This window comes from Rhodamnia argentea, chromosome 7 (assembly GCF_020921035.1).
Source record: "Rhodamnia argentea isolate NSW1041297 chromosome 7, ASM2092103v1, whole genome shotgun sequence".
Classification (NCBI taxonomy): domain Eukaryota; kingdom Viridiplantae; phylum Streptophyta; class Magnoliopsida; order Myrtales; family Myrtaceae; genus Rhodamnia; species Rhodamnia argentea.
The window spans coordinates 11,177,080-11,197,147 of record NC_063156.1 but is presented as its reverse complement, the minus strand read 5'-3'; the positions used below and the strand labels follow the sequence as shown (position 1 = coordinate 11,197,147).

The window sequence follows — 20,068 nt, the reverse complement described above, 5'->3', positions numbered from 1 at the left end:
TGGCATAGTCATTACCAGCGATGACTCTGATTATATTGCACATATCAAGAGGCATATTCGGCAACATTTTGCCATGAAGGATCTTGGTCCATTGCGTTATTTTCTCAAGCTTGAGATTGCTCGCAATTCTTGTGGTATTCTTCTTTCTCGGTAGAAGCATACTGTTGATGTTCTCTCTAGGGCTGCTCTTTTTTATTCCCGTACCTCGATCGGTCTTGTTGAGTTGAATTAGAAGCTTCGCCCCGACGATGGGGAGCCTCTTTTTGATGTAACTAGTTATCAAACTTTGTTTGGAAGTCTTGTGTATCTCACTATTTCACGGCTTGCATTATTTTTGCAACTCTCGTTGTCGATCAGTTTGATGCTGCCCCTATGTCTACCTATTATGTTATTGTTTTGCGGATTTTGTGCTACTTATGGGGTATTTTGACGCAATTTTTATTTTTCTGTCCTCTTCTCCTCTCGAGTTGCATGCTTATTTCGATACTAACTCGGGCTTCGATGTAAGTGATCATTAGTTCATCACAGGATTCTGTATTTTCCTTAGCGATTCTCTCATTTCTTGGTGCACAAATCTCGCGCTTCTCTACAAAGTTTGAGTATCATGCTATGGCTGACACTACTGTTGAAATTGTTTGGCTTCGACATTTGCTTGCTAACATAGGCGTTTCACTCCAGGATCTCACTCCTCTGTATTGTGACAACAAGAGTGTTGTCCATATTGGGGCAAATCCTGTCTTTCATGAGTGCACCGTGCATAGTTTTGGTTTTTCTTTAAATATCTCCCTCTCCCATAGATTATTAGTCTTTGGAATTCAAACGATGGGCGACGGACAATCAAACTCTCAATCGCGTGCCAATAAGAAAGGATGAACAAGAATCGCAAAAGAAAAGAAAAAATAAAAATTTATGCAACACACATTCGATTGAGTTTGGCCACATCAAATCACCCGTTGTTGTTGCGACAAGGTTGGGGAAAAAATGGATCAAAAGGCAATGCCCAAAAGGTGGGAAAATCGCCTTCTATTAAAGGCGAGCTCTCCCAAACCCTTAAATTGAACAATATTGGACTCATTTTAAGTTTCAATTTAGCTTAAAATATTTTATGTAAATTGAGAGTGCCACTAGCCAATTGAGGTTGGCTAGGAACGAAGTGAGACACGGGAGGATTTCTTACCTCCTACGCAATCAAAGATTTTATAGGGTCGAGAACTTGGTTACACTAATAATTTCTATTGGTGCATTTTTGGTACCTTTAACTTGGTTGGTATGTTCATCTAAGTGATCCAACAGCTTTTGTTATCAACTATGAACCCTAAAGGTCTTTCAAGGATCTATCTGTTCACTCCTTGGATTTGTTATGGTCCGAAGGATTGTCCTAATCATTCTACTAAAACAGACAAATCACGGGACAGAAAAATAGTATAAAAGAAATGCAGTCAATTGAACTGTGAAATTATGAAAGAACAAGTAAAGATTGAAATGTAATAAAGTAATCCGATATAAGTCCGGCAAAAAATATTATACGGCCTTGTTATTAAGCCACAAGATAGCAAACCCATGAACTTATTTCAAATCAAATTCAATTTTCAAAGCAAACTAATTTTCATGTATCTAAACTAGAGAAAAATCATGAATTTTCCTAGACCATGTGTATATCATCTAAATGAAACTAACCTAATTCTAATACTAAAGTCTAACAACCTAATCAAAGGATCTTTTTCTACCTATTTTTTTATATTTTTATTCTCAGAATTTTTGTTTTTATTTGTTTTTTTTTATTTCTAGTAAATGGAAACTCCGGTCGGGCCCTTGCTGCCGATCCGAGTATGCGGACCGCATTTGGACTTTGCGAGTCCGGGCTACGGACACAAGTGGAGCTTTATCACATTTTTTTTTTAGAGAGGTACTAAATGAAGTCTAATTTATCAAGTCTAATTAAGCCCAAAACTCACTTGTCCGATTATCAACAAAAATTAAATGCATATGTATCAAACCAGATTAAACCCAAATCTCACCCATGTTAAGCTAAGCCCGTCTTATTGTTTCCTTCTTTTCCATCATTTTCCTTTTTATCCACCTTTATTCATTACTTCCTTTTAGTTTTCCTTTGTAAGCTCAGTTTATCATTGTCGCGACCTAAATTTTCATCTAGGCTAATGGATTATTAAGCTAATTAGTTTAATTAACCTAGCTCAGACTCTCCCAAGTCCATACCAAATCGCAACTTAGGGGTTCACATCTTAACATGCAAAATATCTAACTTAGAGTGGCCTCTAATTGGCTTACAAGGTAAATTGATTAGACACCTAAGTAAACTAGCGGGAAGACTAATTTACTTCTACGAATTAAGATTATGAGTTCGGAAACTTGGTTACGCTAGACTACTCTAACGTCCTTTCCGTACCATTTCATTTTATGAAAATATTTGATCAAGCAGCTTGATTGATTTTAACCTAAGTCAATAGCATAGGTTATCATGCAAGTGCGCAATCAATTAAATGAATACCCAGAAATTCAAGATAATATGCGGGGAGCATGCGCCAGACAATTATTCACTCGTTTGATTTTCTATTCATTTAACTTAAACTATATGCAATGCATGAATTTTATTCTAATGCAACGAATTAACTAAATGCTAGTTATCCTAAGCTAATGCATATGAAATTAATTTACTTAACTACATGATAAACCTAGATGACATGTAATTAAATTAAACTACTATACAAATGATGTTATGGTCTAACTAAATCGATAACATGATGTAAAAATTAATTAAAAGACCTAAGCATGCGATTCTATATGCAATGTTTCCTATCATGCAATCTATATGACATGGCAAGAATGGTTCATTTTTTATTTTCGGATTTATTACTGACCTAAAATCGACTATGCCTAAAAGATACCTATTTTACATATTTTGGGATTTAAATTGACCTAAACCCTAACCTATTAAAGATAAGTTATTTTAGGTGTGAAATTCTACTTAGACATGCATATTCTATCCTAGAATGCAATCTAATTTAAATATGCAATCTAATCTAAGTGCAGTAATTATCTACATGTGTCGCTACCCACCTTGATCTCTATGTATCAAGTGGTGGGCTAATGGATTAATAAGCCTCAAGGACGAGCTTAGCTCGAGCCCTCCCAGACCCATACCAAATCGCAACAAAAATATATCAAATTTGGTTTTAGTGTGATCAGCGACATGTGTATGTATACATGCATAGGAGTCGCCACCGATCTTTGAGGAAGGTAGACCGCAAACCTTATTGAGTGCTTTGGAGAAGCCGATCGATTCTATGCAGCTAGAAATTTTGGTTTCAAGGACTTTTTTACACTAATTAGACAATTAATGCCCTTACGGTACCTAACCGCTTAATGTTCCTAAAGCAACCATGCATTCCGCTTATCAATCAAAGCCTATCAGGTATTAAATCAATGCTAAATGATCATGTATAATAGTTTTATGTTATTTTCATGCAATTACCTACTTAATTCTCACCCTAGTACCTAGGAAAGCAATCACTAGGCAATTAATCAAAATACAAAGTTGTTATCAAACACTCAAGTGTTTACGGAAGCTACTTACTAACCGAAAAGTAAACATGCAAGTCAATCAATATAGGTTACAATCCCAAATAATCGAACCCAAGACAAGATCGGGCATACAGCAAATTGAACCGAATTGGACATCGGTTATCCTCCATCGTGAAATAAAGGCCCGAAAATACAGATTAGCCAAAAATGCGGTAAAATTCATTTTTTGAATTTTCCAAAATTTTCTCAATTTTTTTGGAAATTTTCTAATTTTTTTAATTTTTAATTTTTTTGTGATTTTAAAAAAATGTTTTTTTATTTTTTTTTAAATGAAATGGCGCCATTTCGGTTGCGCCTACCCAAGACCCAAAATGGCGCCGTTCGCCCGCCCCAAAAACGTCGTCATTTGGCATTGTTGGTTTTTCTCTCTTTCGGGCATTTCAGCAAACACCTCACCCGTAGAAAAGTGTCAAGAAATAGCCTTCGGAGGAGTTTTCATGGCCTACAACCCTTGACCTTGAGCACAACAGGCGTGTACTACTACATAGAGAAAATAATATTAACTAAAAAAAGAACAACTAAAATGGGCAAAATCACAACGAAAATCCACCCTAAAGTCGCGGGTCCGACATTTTCAAAAAAATTTGGGTTTGAACCCGGACGAGCAAATAGGTTGCACGCTAGATTCAAGCTCCGATATTTCTCACATGCAGCAATACACAAAAAACATATCAATTCAAGTGAAAGTACGTAACACAAGGTTCCAAAAACATCCAACGGCTTGGGAAATTATCAAACGAACGCCTCAAATCGGCCTTTGAAAGTGGCTTACACACATGTGTGATGGGCCGAGGTTTTCCTGGCTAGACCGGTCGATCTTATGGTCGGGAAGATCCCAAGACTTGTTGTGTCTTGATCCTCTAGGATTTGACTAAGCTTTTATACTACTTTTTAGAATATTCTCAGGGGCGGACGATATTGTATTTGTCCCTCTTTTTAAAAACTTACTATTTAATGTCGGTGGTTAGGAAGATGGGAGGTACGATCTTAGCCATCGGATGAGATAGAGATCAACGGTTGTAATCCAAAGCCCTCTACTATATAAAAAGAAGTTACCATTCTCATTTGATCCATCCATTAAATGAAATACAAAGAAGTTCCTCCCAAAGTCTCTCTCCCTAAGAAATCTCCTCTCCGTAGACGATATGGGAGAAACATTAAAAGCAGGCTTGGCTTAGGCGCTCCAACGATACAAAGGAAGCCTAAGTCATCGCGCGGATTAACCCTCAAGAGTCGGCTCGTGATAAGTGGTATTAGAGCAACATAGAGACAAGCTGTTCGTGAGGTTGTAGAGCATTAAACTGGTCGAAATAATGTTAAACTTAGATGTGGATCATGCTGATGCCGTGGATGCAGAAATTCCCCATGAGCAAACCTCGTAGGAGAAAGCCCGAGGAAAATCAAAAAGAAGAGAGGCATCATTGGATGCATTGTCTACTCTCAATGAAAAGTTCGAAAAGATGAAAACCATTGTGTACGACCTCCTCGATGGCCTTGAAGATGCGAAGGAGCAAATCGGAAGAATGGATAGGACGATTCGTGCTGACTTCTCCATCATTCTCAATGGAGCAAGAGCCCCACTACAAATGAAGGATAAAGCTTTGGAAGTGTCGGTTGAAGCTTTGAAGTTGGATGTCCAAGAGAAAGAAAAATCCCACCAAGTCGAGATAGAATCAACGAAGGTAGAGATATAAGAACTCAAGACGGAGTTAGTCTTGTGCAAAATAAGCATCGCGAATGGTGCAAACACCATGCAAACGGCGCCAAAGATAGAGGTGCCAAAATCAAAAGAGTTCAAAGGCGAACAATCCGCCATGGAGGTGGATAATTTCCTCTGAAGCATAGAGCGATACTTTGAAGCCATTGGTATCCTCCGAGATGAGATGGCCAAAGTACGAAATGCTTCTATGTTTCTCTATGAAAATGCTTTACTGTGGCGGCAATTCATGTACGATGAAGCCAAGAAAGGCGCATCAGATCCAATCCATACATGGAATGATTTTGTAAGGGAATTTCGGGATCACTTCTATTCCAAGTTCGTTCCACAAGATGCCCCGAATGAAGCTCCATCACCTTGAGCAAAAAGGCACGATCCGGGAGTATGTGAAGGAGTTCACCAAGCTCAAACTCCAAATTCCCAATCTTGGGGAGGAGGAGGTTCTCGGAGCATTCATGGATGGACCGAAGCCGTGGGCACAACTCGAACTAAAGCTAAGAGATGCTCGAAGCATCACGAAGGCAATCTCCATCCCCGAGTCTCTCACCGACTTCTCCAAAATCGATTTGTCCAAGTCCAAAGGGAATGGATGGCAATCGGATTGAAACATGGATCGCAAGGATGAAGAAAGCGATTCCAACGGTGGTAGAAAAGACCATGGTGAAAAAGAAAGGAAGTGAGTGGAAGGACCGTCTAAACCTCCCTACCAACAGTGGGGAAAGCAGCCCCAAAACACCTATAACAGCAATGGAGACAAGTTCAAGAATCCTTCGCTGTCTCCTTGCTTCATCTGCAAAGGTCCTTATTGGACCCAACCGTGTCCACCGAAGAACAGGATCAGCACACTCATTGCTAAGGAGGGTGATGAGGAGCCAAAAGAAACATAAGAAAGGGTAGTGCGACTCGGAGGTATTAGGAAACTCAACTCCACACGAACTTGATCACCGCCAAAGAAATCCTTGAGTCCGGTGAGGCTATACTTCGTGGAAGTCAAGGTACGAGACAAGCCGCTCTATGCCTTGATTGACACGGGGAGCGACAAACCTCTTTTTCTCGAGCGAAGTGGCAAAGTGGTTAGGACTTCGTGTCGATCCCATTGAACGATGGTACAAGATCCTCAATTCCGATGACAAGCCAGCTGTTGGTACTGCTAGAAGCGTCCCCGATTCAAGTCGACGGATGGAAAGGAGAGGTCGATTTCAAGGTAATATCGCTCGACGATTATGACCTAATTCCGGGCATGGATTTCTTTGATAGCGCTAAAACGATGGTTGACACGAGAACCAAGTAAATCATCATCACCGATTTGGAATACCCATCGATCGTGACCATGTTCACTGGGGTGAAAGAAACGGAAAACATCAACACAATCCGACTCGTGGTCAAGAGTTGAGACGCTGAATGAGTCAAGAAGCATGAAGACTCGACTTTTGGAGAAGCCAAAGGAAGAGTGGGAGTTGCCCATACAAACAAAAAATAGCATACCGATCAATGTGCTGTTCCCGGAGGTGGAAGACATTGGAGCTGCTAAGACAAAGAATGAGTCATTGATGACTCAAGATGCGCTTCAAGTCCGAACAAACATCAAGTCTCAAAGCCAAAGAAGAGGCGTTCTTGTGGACAAAAGAACAAAAATCAGAAGAAGCCGTCAATCCAGGAGAAGAATGTGAACGGCAAAACAAAGATCCACCCCGAGTTGGGGGCACCGAGGACGACACTCAAATGGGCGGGGGAGAATGTGATGAGCTGAGGGTTTCCTTGCCGGGCAGTTGATCATATGGCCTAGAAGATCCCCAGGACTTGCTGTGTATTGGTCCTCTATAATTTGCCTAGTATTTTCTACTACTTTGTAGAATATTCTCAAGGATGAGCGATATTATAATTGCCCCTCTCTCTAGAACCTTCCTATTTAATATCGGTGGTTAGAAAGATGAGAGATAAGATCTTAGCTATCGGATGAGATAGAGATCAACGGTTGTAATCCAAAGCCCCCTGCTATATAAAGAGGAGTCATCATTTTCATTTGATCCATCCACTAAACGAAATACAAAGAAGTTCCTTTTAGGTCTCTTTCTCTAAGAACTCTCATTTCTCTACGAGATACGGGCGAAACATCAAGAGAAAACTTGGCTTAAGCCCTCCAACCATACAAAGGAAGCCTAAGTCACCGCGTGGAACGATTATCAAGAGTCAACATGTGACACATGGATGACACTAGCCAAACATGAACTAGTGGGGATCGGCTGAGCTTTGGCTCAAGTTGCAAACACTTTCATGGTCCATGCAAATGTTTAAAGATTAAACCAAGATGATCTAAACATCATTTCTACTCTCATATAACGTGCATCAAGCTCACTAAGATAGGTTATGCATGAAAAGGGGCACAACAAGACAAACATGTAGTGCTCTTGAAACCGGTTCAACACTCGGGAAAATTCCAATCTCTGAAATCAGTTCTTTGGGCTGGTTTTTCTCTCAATTTTTCTTGATCAAAAATTGGTCTAACTATAGAAATAACACATCCAGGATACTCACCTTGCTTCCTAGTTGATGTATCACGCAGATCTTGGGCAGAGTAGCCAAAAAATCATCTCTCAAAGTCACACAAAGTTGGCCTCTTCAAACTGGGAAGTGGGGGAAAGTTGTGAAGACGAGAAATTTTCGTATTAAAAAATATGAAATAAAGTAGTATTTCAGGAATTAATATATAAGTCAATGGCAAGTTAGTTTGATAAAGGATAAGGATGAATGTCTCTATCAACTTAATAGAAGCATAGATGTCATTTTCAAGCACTAAGGAATAAGATAAAATTTCATTAATAAAGTATTATATCTTGAATTGACTAAGAAGTTTTTTTCAATGCTATAAAAAAAATAAAAAATGGCAAGAAATTTGCAGAATCGACAAGATAACGAATTGATTGACGAGGAACACGAGAGGGACAAGCAAGGGTGACGACCGGTCCAGGACGAGGCACGCTATATTTATCTTCTAGAAGTTAGCTACTTAGCAACATTTTTAATGGTCCACCTAGCCATTTTCTAGAACCTAGCTACTTTAATATATATTAAATTCTCATTAGCTCTCCGGGCTGATGAGAAATCGGTTCTCCGGGCTAGTTTTTCTCTCTGTTTTTCTTGGTCAAAAGTTGGTCTAACTATAGAAATAACACATCTAGAATACTCACCTTGCATCTTAGTTGCTGTGTCACGCAGATCTTGGGCAGAGTAGCCAAGAAATCATCTCCCAAAGTCGCACAAAGTTGGCCTCTTCAAATTGGAAAATGGGGGAGAGTTGTGACAATGATAAATTTTCGTATTAAAAAAATGAAATAAAGTAGTATTTCATGAATTAATACATAAGTTAATGGCAAGTCAATTTGATAAATAATAAGGATGAATGTCACTATCAACTTAATATAAGCATAGATGTCATTTTCAAGCACTAAGGGATAAGATAAAATTTCATTAATAAAGTATTATATCTTGAATTGACTAAGAAGTTTTTTTCAATGCTATAAAAGAAAAAATAAAAAATGGCAAGAAATTTACTGAATGGACAAGACAACGAGTTGATCAACGAGGAACCCGGGAGGGACGAGCAAGTGTAAACCGGTGCGGGACGAGGCACGCTCGACCAATGACCGGCACGGAAGGTGCTCGATTGGCACGTACCTGGCTAGCACGTGACCGGACTAAGGCACATTCGTCGGCTTGCTTGATGTGGGGCCGCCACGCTCAGGCCACGCCGTTGGTTGGCGTCGGCCATTGCCGACACCAATTGCTCCATCCTCTACTCTATTTCGCTCCATTGTCTACGAATAGTTGATTGTTGATGTTTTTTTCCGGATCTAGAAGATTAATTAGGTTAGGTGCTTACGAGATAATTTAATTAAGCTAATGAGAATTTAATATATATTAAAGTAGCTAGGTTCTAGAAGATGGCTAGGTGGACCATTAAAAATGTTGCTAAGTAACTAGCTTTTAGAAGATAAATAGGTAGACCAATAGGATGATGTTAGGTAGCTAACCTAAAACTTAGGGTAACACATATTAAATATAGAGTGCTAAGTAGCCTAATCACTAAAGGATAAGTAGCTAGCCATAATTAATGATGATAAGAATCATTTGCCTATAAATTAATAATGGTCCCCCATTTTGGGACCACACATCATCATCTTCCCTCTTCCCCCTCTCTCACCGACCCCCCCCCAATTGACCTCTCTCTCTCATGCTACCAAACCACCGCCGGCACACCGCCACACCGCATCACTTTCACACCGTCACCTTTTATTTTCATCTTGCTTTCTTATTCGCCTGTTTGCACGTTGTATAGTAAACTACTGTTGTCCAGGCATAGGTAAATGGGATTACTAATTCTAAAGTGTTAATGTTTGTTTATTGCTTGATGAAGTATTACATTGAAAGTGTAATTACGTGTGCAAACATGTATGCATTTGCATCAAGTTGCATTGATTGTACTTCGATGGAGGAGTCAAGGATGCCAAGTGAGACCGAGGATGAAACCAAGGCGAACGAAAGAAAAAACTAGGTCGAATCGAGCAACGACCGATCTGGACCGGCTAGAACCGAGTCCGGCCCTTTGGACCTCATCCGATTTTGGTTTGGTTTGGCCCTAGGCCCATCGGCGCCTGGTGGGTCGGCTCGGGTTCCGCCGAGCCGACTTCGTTAGGCGTAAGATGGCTCAACCGGTCTCTTGCCCATCTCACTTCCATCAATCCAATCCCATATATTTTTATGTTAAGAAAAGATGATAAACAAACAAGTATATGCGGAAGAGTGTGTATGCATGCAAACATGAGAAATGAATGCTTACTCATTATCGCCCAAGGAGCTACAAAAGCCAGAGTTGGCTTTTATATGGGAATTACGTGTCGTCAACAAGGGTCCGAGTTGGCCTTGTTACGAGAAATGATTACGAGTCGTCATTTTTTGTGAAGGTGACAATGCAAAGGAGACATCGTCTTTTCCCAAATGACGTTGAGCCTATGAGAAAGCTTTCCCGAGTAACGACTACAAGACTACAAGATTACAAGAATGACCCGACGAGCTCATGGCCCTTACGAGCAAACAAGTTACATAATAGAATCGATGCACATGCATACTTGATATGTGTGGTACATGTCATTTTTACAATGGATCACGAGATAGATTTGCATTACCGTCACCACTGCGTTGAGTATTGGATTGATATTCCTACTTTAGGCCTAGTAATTTCATTTACCGGGCTGTTAGCTCGTCCTTTTACTATTCGGGAAACCGAGATGGATCCGCCATATGACCTACAATTTGGTATGCCGACACACCAATAGGAAATAGTTGATGTAGAGATAAATGTGGTATATTCTAGAGTCAATACTACTGTTTGGATGGATATTAGTTTAATGGTGCAGCTTCCCCTTACTTTTGCCTCTCGGTTCCAATAAGTTAATGGTAGACTCTTCGGCCCTATAGGTAACTTTGATGTGCCACCGGGTTTTCGGAGTGAGATGACACCATAGGTCGGTGCTCGAGTCATGATGAGGAAGGAGTCTTAGTAGTCTAGCAATAGTATGGAGAAGTACCATGGTAGTTATCGAGTAATCTTCCCAAATTTGGAATGTACATAGAAATCGGAAGTTATGATGTATTATAAAGTGTATGAGACGCTCATGTATAAACATATTAGTATGTTTGTAAAAATCTTGAAAGATGTTATATTTGTTTAATCAGGTTGCCTACCGTTACGCTTTCGCATCAAGAGTAAAGGATGGTAGAAAATAAGTTGAAATATTTAAAATTTGAGCTCGTGGGGTGGTGTGTCCGGGACGTCACAACTTTTGTAGATGAAGCTCATAAACAATTTACTCCAAACAAATCATTAATTTTATACATCATGTATAATCAAGTCCCTCGGGCACAATATCTAACCAGATTCAACCAATGTAGGGTGCATTTGGGAAGAGCATTCCCAAGAGGCTTTGGGTGTCCAAAGCCCTTTGGGCCAAAGTTTTGGTGTTTGAGAAGATTTTTCAAAACACCTTTAGGCCAAATATCTACATTCAAAAAGCCAAAAGCCCAAGGCAGCCTTGAAGCCGCCTTGGCTTTTTGGCATTCTCGGCATGCTGCCTAGAATAGCTAAATGATTTTTTTATTTTGTCCTTTTTGTCCTCAAATATCTTTATAATTCCAATGTTGCCCCTTCCAATATAGAAACCCTACATCCGCCTCTTTTTGTTTTACCGGATCCGAAGCCGCCTCCTCCTCCTCTCTTCGTCTCTCTTAGGTATACTCTCACTCCATCGCTCGCTCGCTCTCCATCTCCAAATTCGTCCGATGCTTCGGATTTGGCCTGCATTTCTGGTGAGTTTTGTTGTGGATTCTTTGAATGATTCTTCATCATGCTTCGTTTTCTCTCTTATTTTTGGAGAATTGAGGAGATCTAGTAGTAGCTCTCAAGTTCTAGTTTTGTGCCCTTAGTTCTCTCTCGTTTTCTTTGTCCTATTTGGGTTGCTTGATGATGGACTTGTGGTTGGTTACGTAAATATGGCCAATGAAGGGGTATCGTGTGAAATGGGTCCGAGTAATTTTCCACTTTGACCCGAAACGAAGAACATGCGAACCTTTGAAATCGTGGAAAGTTGAAGTTCTTGGGCTGGAATGAGAGATTCCGAGGAAACCCCGCAAAGTGAAAGAGGGAGAGGAGATTTTTATGGACTTTAGATGCTCCATTGAGAAATTGGTATTGGAGGTTTATTTCCGAGGTAGAATCACCTCTCACTTTCGTTGTATGCCTTTGTTTTCGGCAATTTGCAATTACCCCGAAAAATTTCACAAGTAAAAAATAGGTGTTGTGCAAGTGGTCCAGTGGTGTTACGTGTGTATCTAGAGTGTGGTAGAGTTATTGGAGCAACTTATTAGTTATAGGACTCACATATTGTTTAATGAGATTGTAGCTCCTTGATTCTATACTTGTTAACACTTGTTCCGCACCTTTGCTCTTATCTTTTCGTGTTGACAATAGAAAGTAGCTTTTTTTTTTTTTTTTGGCTTTGAGTTTCATATTTCAATTTAGAGTTAGTGGTTCATCGGTTCGAGTTGATAATGGGAAAGAAAGCGAAGAAGAAGCCTTTATGGATTTTTTATTTTTTTTTCTTGCATCCCCTGCCTCTAGGGATGTATTTCTTCATGGCAAAGTGACCCTTAGTAAAAATCTATCTAATTTATTTGCATCTCTCAAATGATTGTTTTCATTTTACTAGAAGATGGCAAGTTCATCAAAGAAAAATGCATTTTGGGGCCCGGAAGATGTAGAAACTTTTTGTAAGTTGTGCATTGAACAAACTGTTTGAGGAGCCGAGGGGCAAAAAGTATGACAAAAATCAAATGAAGAGTAAGTGGGATAATCTTAAGGAAGAATACAAAAGATGGAGGAAATTGCTTCTCAATGAAACAGGACTAGGATGGGATGCAAGGAAGAAGACCATAGATGCAAATGATGAATGGTGGGAGAGGAAAATTAAGGTGTTTATCTCTTATTTTATTTTTTTACTTTTATGCAAGTTCATCTTTTATGATACAACTTACAAAAATGTTCGATTATAACAAAAAGATCATAAGTTTAAGGCTTTTCGAACGAAAGGTACGCATCAAAATCTTGAAGTGTTATTGGATAGAATGTTAGGGGAACAGTTGCCACTAGAAGTGTCGCATGGAATCCTACACAAGGTTTAATCAATAATGAGGAGATTGAGGCCCCTCAAGTTGATAAGGGTGATGGTGCTGGATCTATTAATGATAATTTAGAGGATAATGCAAGTGAAGATATTGCTTGACCAAGTCCAAGTAAGAGCAATAAAAAAGCAGCGCATAGGCAAGCCGGAGGAAAGAAAGGATAAAAGTTGATTAGACCTGCGAAGTTAGCATCACAAATTGATAGACTTTGCTTAGCTGTTGAAAGTAGGAGTAGTGCATCATCTCTTGCAAGGGAGTTTGATCCTTATAAGGAAATTATACAAACATTGAAGGCCATACCCGAGATTAAGCAAGAACGAAAGTTGTATTTTCACTTTGCTGAGAAGAAAGACAATCGCCAGATCTTCATGAACTTGGATGGAGATGAAGAAAAAGTGGAGTGGCTCAAGTTCAAGTTGGAAGAGCACAATAGTCGTCACTAGGATGGTAGCTTCTTGTTTGAACTCTTTTATATTCTATTTTATTGTAATGTGAGACTTATTTGCAGTTGGTATGATTTGCACTCTATTTGCACTACGTATGAACTATATTCCAATTTGTGATCTAATGTGAGACCTGTTTTTACTTGGTATTCTTTTGGTTGAGTGGATTTTACATATATATAATGGATAATTTCTATTTATGAATGATTTAGATTATCTATCTATTTTCTAATTGTAACTCTATATTTTGTTACTTTGAACAGTTATTATGAATGATTCTCCCGAAGGAGAAAATCATGACAAAGAGGAAGAAGAATATTGACAAATTGTGGGAGTCGATCGGGCTGCAGTGGCTTATCGGGCAATGTACGGGTACAAAGGACCCTGTATGACATCTTCATATACAGGAAATAAATGGTTAAAAGAGTCGATGGGCAAAGATGATAATCCGATAATGTGCTATCAAATGTTTAGAATGGATAGGATTGTGTTTAATAGTTTAATGCATGATTTAGTAACGAGTTATGGTCTTTAAGGATCTAGGAATATCGATGTAACAGAAATGCTTAGAATATTTCTTCTTATTTTAGGACATGGTGTGGGTAATAAGTTAGTACAAGAGTGCTTTCGGTACTTCGGGAAAACCATAAGTAGGTATTTTAGCTTAGTATTAGATAAAGTATGTGCAATGGAAAAAGATTTGATCCAACCATCTAATCGGCAATTTAGGGAAGTTCTAGAGAAGATCGGGAATAATCGATGATTCTATCCTTATTTTAAGGTATATTTCACTTATGAAATATAAATGTAGAACTAAACATACATTTCGATTATACAATAATATTTTCATTTTCGTGTTAGGATTCTATTGGGGCTATTGATGGCACACATATTCCAGCAGTGATATGTACGCATGATCAGATTCGTTTTATCGGTCGAAAAGGAACACCGACTCAAAATTTATTGGCGGTGTGTAATTTTAACATGGAATTTATTTATGTTTGGGCTGGTTGGGAAGGGCAAACTCATGATGCTCATATCTTCTGTGAAGCTATGGGGAGACATGATGTACAATTTTCTCATCCTCCTCTAGGTTCATGAATTAATGATTTTTGTAGAGTAATATGTATACATATGTCTACATTGATTGAATTTACATTACATTTTGTAGGTAAATATTATTTAGTAGATGCTGGATATCCAAATCGAACAGGTTATTTGGGGCCATACAAAGAAGTTAGATATTATTTGGCAGAATTTCGGTAAGGTCCCACACCTATAGGTTATCGGGAGATATTCAACCGTGCTCATTTCTCGCTGCGATCAGAAATTGAGCGAGCCTTTGGTGTGTTAAAAAAGAAGTGGAAGATTCTAAAGCAAATGCCAAATTACCCGTTTGAAAAACAAGTGAAAATTGTGATAGCAACAATTACTTTGCACAATTATATACGGAGAAACGTCGTCAATGATACACATTTTGCAAGAGCTAATTTGTATCTTGATTATGAATATTCAGTTAATCTTAATGATATAAATGAGGGGACTAGCGCTTCAAATGATAATTTATCTTCCGGCATGGAACTTCTACATGATCGAATAGCCATGAGTTTAGTAAATTTTTAAGGATGCTTGTAATTTTCAATAATAACGTAAATCTTGTATCGATGTATATGTAACTATGTTTATTATAATGGAAGTACTCTATTTTTAATTGCGAAAGAAGTCCACTTTGATATCATTTTTTTATTTATAAATTTGTTGATACGTCTCTATCATATTATTCTCAATGCAAACATATAAATGTGGCCGTCATTGTTTTCTTTTTCTCATTTCAAGCAAATTAAAAAAAAATCTAAATAGGTCACATTAAGTGACTTTCCAAATATATATTTACCAAATAGCATTTTCTCGAAAGTCTTTCTCAAGGCACTTTTCAATTATAGTTTACCAAACAGTTTTTGCATTTCACTATACTCCTTCAAACTAAAGGTATTTGCATTTTTTCAAAAAATTTCCCCAAAAGTCTTTCCAAACGCAGCCATAGTAGTAAGTGAAAGCGAAAGTGTAATGTGGACCCACATAAATACCCAGTGTGTGCTCAATACAGTGCATGGACTAACGGCTTATTCGTTTAGGATTAAATAAAAGCAAAAGCATATTATCCAAATTTCAAAAATTCATAGACAATACACATATGAATCTACGTAAAATTTAGATTGTGCGAAAAGTAAAATGTAAAAGACTATCCGTGTATGTCGTAAAATTCGATTAATTTGTTTTCTAATGCTCATGTAATATCACATTAACTGGATTTGGCTGGATTTTGTGCCGAGGGGAGTTTGCTTTTCTCTCCCTTCCATGGGAGCTTCCTCCCTTGATTCAATCAGAGATTTTTTTTTCTAACCAGTTTATTGTGCATCCAGTCCTCCATCATTTTACATCACCCCTCTCTGTGTTTCTACCAACTTCACAACACGCCGCTATAACTTCTTTTGTTGTTGCTCCTGCTTTCACTCAAGTCTCCAAGAACATCCCTCCGCCGTGGCGTCTCTAGCATTCTGTCGTCTCCACCACCTCACGCTTCACCTCTGCTGCAGCAACATTTGCGTCGTTTGCTTTGTCATTGGTCCCTTCTCCAGTGCTTGTCGAAATTTCCTCCTTGGTACTGACCACCTGTTCAACAAAATGCTTGAGGTTAGTATTCTTCCATTTAGCGTCTCTTAATAATTACGTCGCTTAGCCACCGGGTTACAAATGAAAATTTTGTGTTGAAACTGTCGAGGGTTGGGCACCCCCTTGACAGTTCAAGCTCTACGAGTCATGGTAGCCCAAAAAAGGCCTAATGTGATATGTCCTTTGGAGACTAAGAATCAAGAACCAGTTGTCCATCGTTTGAGGAGACAGTCGAATTTTCAATTCAGTTTTGTGGTGAATCCAGTTGGGATGGTGGGGGGACTAGCTATTCTATGGAATGGTTTAGTTTCATTAGAGGTGGAGTCAACTTCAAAGGAAATGATCAATGTAACCTGCGAAGACCTTGATAACAGGAAAAGAATGAAAATTACCTTTATCCATACGCCAAATGATTTCAGAGAGAGACTGATTTTGTGGGATAGATTGAGACAAGTAAGCTTGATTGATGATTTACCGTGGGTGTACTTGGGGGACTTTAATGAAGTCATGTCCAAATGGGAGAAAGTTGAGGGTCGCATGGCCGTATGGTTGCGTTCAGGGATTGCCTAAATGTTTATTCCCTAATGGAAGTTTAATGCAAGGGATGTGCGTTCACCTGGATGAATAATAGAAATGAGGAGAATTTTGAGAAGGAAAAGTTAGACAGAGTAGTTTGTGACATGGTATGGAGACTTAACCTTCCAGAAGCCAAAGCTTATGCCGTTCCAGCAGTAGGGTCAGATCACAGTCCCTGATTACTGTCCCTCTGTGCGCAGCCCATTAAGAGGAAGAGAGAATTTTGCTTTTAAGCTTTCTAGGCAGAAGATACAGAATGTATGGAAATCATCCTAGAGGCATGTATGTCTCCTAATATGTATAAGGCAAGCTCAACTGAAAAGTTACGATCAGTATCAAAAGCCTTGGCAATTTGGAGTAAAAAGAAATTTTCCAATAACCATCAAAGGATTGGGAAACTCAACCAGGAAATCCAAAGCATTATGAACAGTAACAGCCCGTATTATGATAGAAACAGAACAGATTGCATTAAAGAGGAACTCGAAGACATCTGGAGACGTGAGGAGATGTAGTGAAAGTTGAGATTAAGAATTAATTGGCTGAAATGGAGGGACAAAAACACGAAATACTTCCATGCCACTACTATTCAGAGGAGAAGCAGAAACAGAATCTCTATGCTGAAAATCTCGGATGATGAGTGCGAGATGCTAAAATAATCAAACAGGAAGCTATAAACTACTTCCATGAGCTTTATAAATCAATGGGCCCAAGAAATATTCAACTTGTGCTTGATATCTGCCCTTGTATTGTTTACACCGAGATGAATGAAGCTTTAACAGCAGAGATTACCATTCAAGAAGTATATAAGGCAACCTTTCAGCTGGGATCAACCAAAGCTCTAGGCCCGGATGGATTAAATGGTATTTTCTTCAAGAGCCATTGGGACGTTATTAAAGAGGATGTTTTTGAAGCTGTGAAAGGTTTCTTTAGCTCAGGTATTCTAAATCCAAACTTGAATCAAACTCACATCACCCTTATTCCTAAAGTTCCTAATCCAGAAAAGCTTGAGAACCTTCGCCCTATTAGTCTTTGCAATTTTGTTTATAAGATCATCTCGAAGATCATGGCTAATAGACTAAAGAGATGGACGCCTAAGATCATTTCAAAGGAACAGAGGGCCTTTATAAGCGACAGACAAATTCAAGAGAACATTTTCATTGTTCAAGAGGTGTTGCACCAGCTGAGGGTTAGAAGTCGAAAGAAAAAGTTTCAGGCAATCCTCAAATTAGATATGCAGAAGGCATACGATCCAGTAGAATGGAATTTCCTGGAAGCTTGCATGATTAAGATGGGATTCAGTGACAAATGGGTAAGCTGGATTATGCAATGTGTTACAACTGTCTCTTTCAGTATTAAATTGAATGGCGAGCCTCTTCCATTTTTTAAGCCGACAAGAGGCATCAAATAGGGAGATCCTCTTTCCCCTTGTTTATCCTTGTGGCTAATTTTTTTATCATCTTTAATGGAGAATGTAGTAACAAATGGCAGCATAAAACGAATTAAATTGAACACTTTCTGCCCAACTTTATCTCATCTTCTGTTTGCAGACGATTCCATATTCTTCTTAGATGGAACAGTGTTGGAATGCCAGAATATTTCAGCCATTCTGAACCACTATTGCTTTGTTACAGGACAGGCGGTAAGCCTGAATAAATCTGGCATTTGTTTCAGCAAGGGATGTGCTCAATCTTTGAGGGACAGTATGGCGAGAGAATTAAGGATACCTGAGATTAGCCATACAGGCAAATATCTCAGTATTCCCTTAGAGTGGGATGCTTCGAAAAAGAATATGTTTGGCTGGATATTGGGCAGAGTGAATATGAAATTAGAAGGCTGGAAAGAGTATTTGATATCGAAAGCAGGAAAGGAAGTTTTAGTAAAAATAGTTGTTCAAGCTCTTCCTCAATATGCCATGTCCATCTTTAAAATACCAATTTCAGTGTGCAAAGCAATTGAGTGGAAGATTGCAAATTTCTGGTGGAAAAACAATGATTCCAAAGTTGGTCTTCATTGGAAACAATGGGATATTCTGAAGATGAGAAAGGAAAGGGGTGGCATGGGCTTTCGAGATCTAATTCCTGTCAACAAAGCCATGCTGGGTAAACAAGCATGGAGATTGGCTCAAAATCCTGATTCATTATGGGGGAAAGTGTTAAAAAGTATTTATTTTCCCAGACAAAACTTCTGGAGAGCTGACAAAGGTTCAATACCTTCGTGGGGGTGGCAAAGTCTATTATCTGGCAGGGAGGCTATTTCTCAGTCAGTTATGTGGTCGATTGGCAATGGAGAAAAAGTGAATATAGGGAATGGCAAATGGTTGAAAAGAGGTCTGATTGGGGGTCCAGAAAATAGAAACGATCCTGTAATGATTTCTGAATTAATAAACTTTGGATAGGAAGCGTGAGATATCCAAAACCTGAAAGATCTCTTTGAGGACCATATTATTCAGGAAATTCTCACAATCCAAGTCAGACCGAAGAGTACAGTGGATAAATTATGCTGGATAGGAACAAAATCAGGTAATAAAGAATGGCTACAATCTACTCAGAGATGCTGCAGAATGAGAGCAAAGATCTGAGAATGCTTCTTCTTATCTCCAGACCCCCATATCATTATGGAAAGCCCTATGGGATTTGCAGATTGACTCCAAAGTTAAGATCTTTCTTTGGTCTTTATGTCAAAATGCAACACCATCAAAAGAAAATTCACGGAAGAGGAAGATTGTACCTGAACCGGTGTGCTCTATTTGCCGGAACAAAGCGGATTCGGTAGAACATATCTTCTTACTCTGTCCTTGGACTCGCTTCGTCTGGTCTGATCCTAGCTTGAACATCCAAGCAAATTGTCAGTGCATCTCTCAGTTCGAAGTCCGGCTGCAAAAATTCATGGAGACAAAAGCTAACTTACCGGCTTCGAAAAAGGTGGCGGCAGTTCTTTGGAATATTTGGAAATCGCGCAACAACTCAACGTTTCGAGGTTGTAATCCAAATGCTCTTGAAACAATAACCTCTGCAAATCTTCAATTATAGACCTTCAGAAAGTGGAATACCCAAAAAAAATCAATTATAGACAAAAGCCATCCTCTTTGTCTTTGGCTTCCGAAGTACTTTCCACTTTAACTCGTGTACTATTGAGTCCTGATTGATCTGGTGCAAGCATTGATAAGCGGAAGTGCAGATCAGTTCAACTGGGAAGATAGACTACTTGTTATGGACTGTCCGAAGCTCTTATCAGCCCATCCATAAATCCGCCTGGCCCATTGTCTCGAGGCTTCAATTACAGTTGCGGATTAGGTCGCGAAATCTCAAGAGGCTAAATTAAA

At 39.0% G+C, this 20,068-nt stretch overlaps 1 pseudogene; it reads left to right on the top strand.

Moving 5' to 3' along the window:
- The first annotated feature begins 12,585 nt into the window (after positions 1 to 12,585).
- On the top strand, positions 12,586 to 13,497 carry LOC125316019 (annotated as a pseudogene).
- Positions 13,498 to 20,068: the final 6,571 nt, after the last annotated feature.